Raw genomic sequence first — 6000 nt, forward strand, 5'->3', positions numbered from 1 at the left:
TACAGCTACCCTCTTATCTCCTTTTTTATTTTTATTGTTTCACTTTACACACCATCCTGGTGTGGTTGTATGCATGTTTGTTTGGAGAATAGCATAAACTATACTGCCCATGTGGCACCTGTCATTTTCTGTAGGTTATTGTTAGTGGCCACTTCACTGCCTGGTAGTCGCCCTGAGTTTCTTGCGGGTAAAAGTACTATTGAGAGACACTTTCAGGTATTTTAGGATGGCATAAATTTTTTTTCTCCCCCATTGATGAAAAGCACAGGTTTAGGTTTTCCTAGAGATTTCTTAGCTCTGAAGATGGTTTCCACTTTTTACATCAGGTGAATACTAGGGCTGTACTCTAAAGGCCACAGTTGGTAACCTGTTTAAGTTGATGTGATGTTAAACCATTAACAAAAATAAAACCAGTTCTGTGTATAACACAGATTGCTCTATAGTTTTGTGGCGATCTCACCGAAACAACGTAAGTTTTGTTTCCTCCATGGTATATTTTTGATCACTGCTGTTAGAAGTGACAAAACGATTTTCAAAGTAACGGCAATACTGCACCAAGAAGTTGATCGCATCAACCAAAGAGAACAAGCAGAGTGACTGGGTGGGGGATAGTGGGAGAGGTTTTCTGTGGTAGGTACCAAAAAACCCCCCCACATATCGCCATACAATAGTTTTAGATAAATCAACTGTATTGGAATAGTAAGTTTGGCAGAATACACACTGATTAACATAGGAGCAAAACAGGTCCGAAACAAACTCTGGACATAAATCATCAAAACGATTTTTTAAACTTCCCTTAAGAAGAGTTTACAATTCACGAATAAGGTAGATGTAACAAGGAACTATTACACAGGACTTCGTTACAGTTTACAAATAATGTTTCATACATGATCATCTCGGATGATATTCTTTCTAGAGGAATAGTCATAAAACTTTTGAAGGAGCAACTTTTTTTTTCTATGATAATAGTAGTAGTAATAATAATAATAGTATGTTTTTCCACACTACACACTAATTAACATAGGACAATAGGTCCGAGAGAGATCCTAGATGTGAATCAGCAAAGCGATAGCCAAGCTTCCCTTAACAGGAATAAAGTAAAAGGAAACTACCACACAGGATTGTTTTCAATTTTCAAAAAACATTTCATACATCATGATCTCAGATAGTATTCTCTCTAGATTTCACCTATAAAATGGAACTACTACACAGGATTTAGTTAAAAATTTAAAAAAAAAGAAAAAAGGGTTTTATACATGATCATCTCAGATGATTTTCTTCCTAGGGAAATAGACATAAAACTTTTGAAAGATCTATGATGATTATAATATTCGGCCACAGTTACAAATCAAACACTTCCAGGGCGTTTTTACAAAAAGCCTAATGATCCAAGTGAAAGAGAAAGGGGAGGGAAAGGAGGAGGATAAAAATAACAAGGACATGTAAGGAAGAATTGGGACTCTGAGTGCACGATACTGGAGAATGCTCATCTGCCAAATAATGTCCAATTTTCAAAGCTTGGGAAAATTCTGTTGGCGATGTTTACCCTCAGTCCACATCAATAATTTCCAGTATGTAAAAAAAATTTTTTCTTATAAGTAGAAAGTAGTAAAAATTTAGGCGTGAACCAGGGCCTTCGAAATGAAGAGTGTATTAACACCCAACACGCCTGAAAGGCTAAGTTAAAATTTTCCAAGAATAAGCATGTGAAGTGTTTTAGCTCACCCAGTTCCAAAGACGTTAAGTTTTCCAGTTGGATGGAAATGGAAACCGCATCGCACAGTAAGCCGTGCAAAGTCAGTGGCCCTTCCACACACACACACACACACACACACACACACACACACACTTTACACAAGTTGATGCCAGTCTGCTCGGACGGGCGATGCAGTTCAATATATACACGCCCAGAAGCGATGACCAGTCTATTCTAGAAGGTTTAAGTGACGTGGCAGATGACGTAGATGGTGTTAAGGGGGCACAGAATGACAGTATGTTGAGAGTTGCAGGAGCGGAAAGACGGGTGAGCAGAAAGTAAGGTTAATCCAATGATACGTAGAGGTATAGATGACAAAAGCAGATAATAATAATAATAATAATAATAGTAGTAGTAGTAGTAGTAGTAGTAGAAGAAAGCAAATAGTCCAGTAGAAACATAGATATTGCAGAGTATATAGTGACTTAGATGCAAAGATGTTTCTAGAAGCTTGTAAAAATGTAGATCAAAGGGTTATGGCAGGAGCACGTTACAGTTTGCACCAGGGCATTCTAATTTATAAGGGAATGTGCTTGCTTGTTTGTCTGCCTCCATAGCACAGCAGTTAGTGCTGTTTGCTGCAGTCCTCAGAGGCCCAGGTTCGATTCCTGGTACTGTCAGGGATTTAAGACATGACAGTAAGCTTCCACTAAGTTTCAACAGTGGTCGATGGAAACGTGGTTACAATCCAGACCTTATTTTCGCCAGTGAACACGTATCTCAGCAGTGTGCGAAATCAGTCTGTTCTCCCCTACCCAACTCTCAACATCGCCCTATCATGTGCCAAATGACCACTGTAACACGACCAATTACAGTACCTTTTCGGAGAAGGTTTAACTTCAAAAAGGCTAATTGGGAAAAATTTAGCAATACACTTGATAGCTTCATATGGGAGATTCCTCCAGAACCAGAATCTTACGACACTTTTGTTGATGCAGTATCGGGAGCTTCACGTTTATCAATGCCCAGAGGTTGCAGGTTGCAGAAAACACTGCTACCAAGGTTGAACTGCTGATGCAAAAGTCTACCTAGAGAAGTACCTTGCCCTCTTCGAAGTGAACCCTTTCAGCAAAGAGACAATTTCAGCCGAACATGACTTACTCTCTTCAATCTCAGAAAACAAAAGGAAAACTTTGTTGAAACTGATGGAGGAAACAGATTTCTCAGTTAATAGTAAATAGGCTTTTGGAGACTTCTGAAAAAAACTGCACAGTGACCCAACTAAATGTTCAGTCCATGCTAATGTCACAGCCAATCATGTTGCTTCACAGTTGCTTAATAATAGCAAATCACGATCAACTATTAGGAAATCGGAGTCAAAAATTGTAACCGGGGAATTTGAGGCTATCAGTACTTTAGCCAGACCATTTAATCTCACTGAATTAAATACTAGTATTACCATGTGCAAAAGTGATAAAGCTGCAGGTTTGGACGATATCTGCTCTGAGCAAATAAAGCACTTCGGTTCTGGAACAAAGTTGTGGCTCGTGGAATTATTCAACAAATGCCTAGCATCATCCAGCATCCCAAAGATTTGGCGGAAGGCACGGGTGATTGCAATTCTAAAACCAGGCAAAAAACCTGAAAATCCAAAACGTTATGGACCAATATCTCTTCTATGCCACTTGTATAAAATCATGAAACGAATGATTTTGAATCGCTTTACTGAAGTTACTGACCCACTTCTTATTCCACAGCAGTCAGGATTTAGACCTGGAAGAAATTGCACCTCCCAGATTTTGCATCTGACTCAGCACATTGAAGATGGCTTTGAGTTAAAAAGTCACAGGCATCGCATATGTTGATCTCACAGCAGCGTATGGCACGGTAAACCATAGACTCCTTTAAAAAAAAAATTTCACGGTCTTACTAAAGATCTTGAGTTAACACGACTGGTAGCTATACTTCTTCATAACCTCTGATTCTTTGTTGAATTTCTGGGTCGGCGAAGTCGTTGGCGAACTCAAAAAGAATGGCTTGCCTCAAGGAAGTGTACTGGCGCCTTTGTTATTTAATATATACACAAATGATCAGCCACAGCCTCAAGACACCAAGAGCTAATGACCTTGCGCTCGCTGTCCAGTCAGATAGTTTTGAAGTGATAGAATGCACCCTGAAAGCTGTGCTAGAACAACTCGGCAACTACTTTGATCAAAACCAACTTGTGCCAAACCCAAGCAAAATCCAAGTTTGTGCATTCCATTTACGACATTGACAAACCAACAGGAAACTTGCTGTGACATGGAATGGAGCTACACTAGACCACTGCTTCCAACCCAAATACTTGGGCGTCACTCTCAATTGCAGTCTCTTCAAGGTGCACTGTATGAATGTAAAACAAACGGTCTCTTCCAGGAACACACTACTTAGAAAACTCGTTAGATCTACTTGGGGCACACACCCACAAACTGTTAGAACTACTACACTAGCCTTATGTTACTCCGCCGGTGAATATGCCTGTCCAGCATGGTACAAATCTGCCCACGCAAAACAGATAGATGTGGCACTCAATGAAAGCTGTATAATAATTACTGGTGTCCTGATGCCAACTCCTCTTGAGAAAATCAATTACCTTGCCGGTATTGCTCCTTGTGATGTCAGGGGAGAGGGTGCTGCTAATAACGAAAGGCTTAAAACAAATTTAATGCCTTCACATCCACTTTTTGGATACCAACCTGCCCAACGAAGACTGAAGTCCAGGAAAGCCTTTTTAACATCTTCAGAACACCTGGAAGGATCATCGGACAAAGTCAGGATTACCAAATGGAAACAAAAGACCCCTGGCCTTTTGAAATGGATGGAACCACGGGAAGTGTTGCCTCCCGGTCACACCGAGGACTGGTTGACATGGAAGTCATTAAACAGAGATCTAGAGTGGGTAGAACCAGAGTGAATGTACAGAAATGGAACTTCCCCATCGATACGGCCTTTTGTGACTGGTGAACTTCAGACAACTTAACACCTGCTATGCTGCCCCCTGTGTCCATCAAACTGCACAGTGGAAGACTTGGTGCTGGCCGATCCAAATGCCCTTGAAGTGGCCAAATTTTGGGCTGAATCGGTGTGACATCTGTATGACATATATTGTTGTAGACCTTTTACTTGTATATATCTGTGTATATAAATTGTTTCTTTTAAATGTAGTAGTATTCTATTGTACTTCTGATTCGAATAAAGAAAGAAAGAAGGGATTTAAGAAAGGCAAGAGGGCTGGTATGTCACTAAAATAGTACAATACCCCATTAGTGCATTCATTACTAAGATGTTTTCTTGCTTAGCACATTGTAAATTCCAAGTGCCAATTCCCAGCTTATTGAATCTATATAAAAATACCTTGTTTATCACATTACTTTTTTTGTTTTTGTTTTTTGTTGCTATTATCACTTGGAACAATCACATTTTCCCCTTCCCTGAAAATGTTGTTTGTCGTCCCTCGCGTGTGGAATATGATTTCCAACACAGATGATAGCCTTCTCCTTATGAGGCAGGTTGGGGAAATTGTGATGAAAGGTGGCCTTGAATTCCTGAACTACCCAGGGTAAATTTTCCTTTTGAGGTGCAAGTTGCTAGTTTGAAGAAAGTTCAGTTTTGCTTGCCAGTTAGTATTGATGATACTGAATAATCCAATGAGCTTGTATGTTTGTGTTTGTTTTTTGCATTCCAGTGAAAATTGTTTTCTCTGAGTTATACAGTACAGTGATCATTGTCGTGTGATAGCCTGCTTACGGAACATAATTGTGAGAAGATCGGGTGAGTTGGCCGTGCGGTTAGTGGTGCGCAGTTGTGAGCTTGCGTCCAGGAAATAGTGGGTTCGAATCACACTGTCGGCAGCCCTTTCCTATCCCATTGTCGCCATAAGACCTATCTGTGTTGGTGCGACGTAAAGCCACTAGCCAAAAAAAAAAAAATTGTGAGAAGTTCAGTAGCGTGGTAGATATTTGTCTTGTAATAGCCTAGATATGGATAAGACAAAAGTCGTGAAATTTCTTACCAATGAAGATAAAATTAAAATCCTCCAGGAACTGATATGCATCCACATCTAATGCATGTCAAGTTTGGTGACTGTTAAAACTCTAACCTGCAACTTGTCTTTTTGAGCCAATGCTAGGTATTGCCAAATCGCTGTCATGTAAAAGATGGTGGCCAAGGCCGTCCCTCACACGCGCGAATATAACCTGAGTAATACAGGGTAGAAGAATGTGACCAGAAAACGGTGTTTAATAACCAACTGGTCCAAAGCATGA

This window comes from Anabrus simplex, chromosome 1 (assembly GCF_040414725.1).
Source record: "Anabrus simplex isolate iqAnaSimp1 chromosome 1, ASM4041472v1, whole genome shotgun sequence".
Lineage (NCBI taxonomy): Eukaryota > Metazoa > Arthropoda > Insecta > Orthoptera > Tettigoniidae > Anabrus > Anabrus simplex.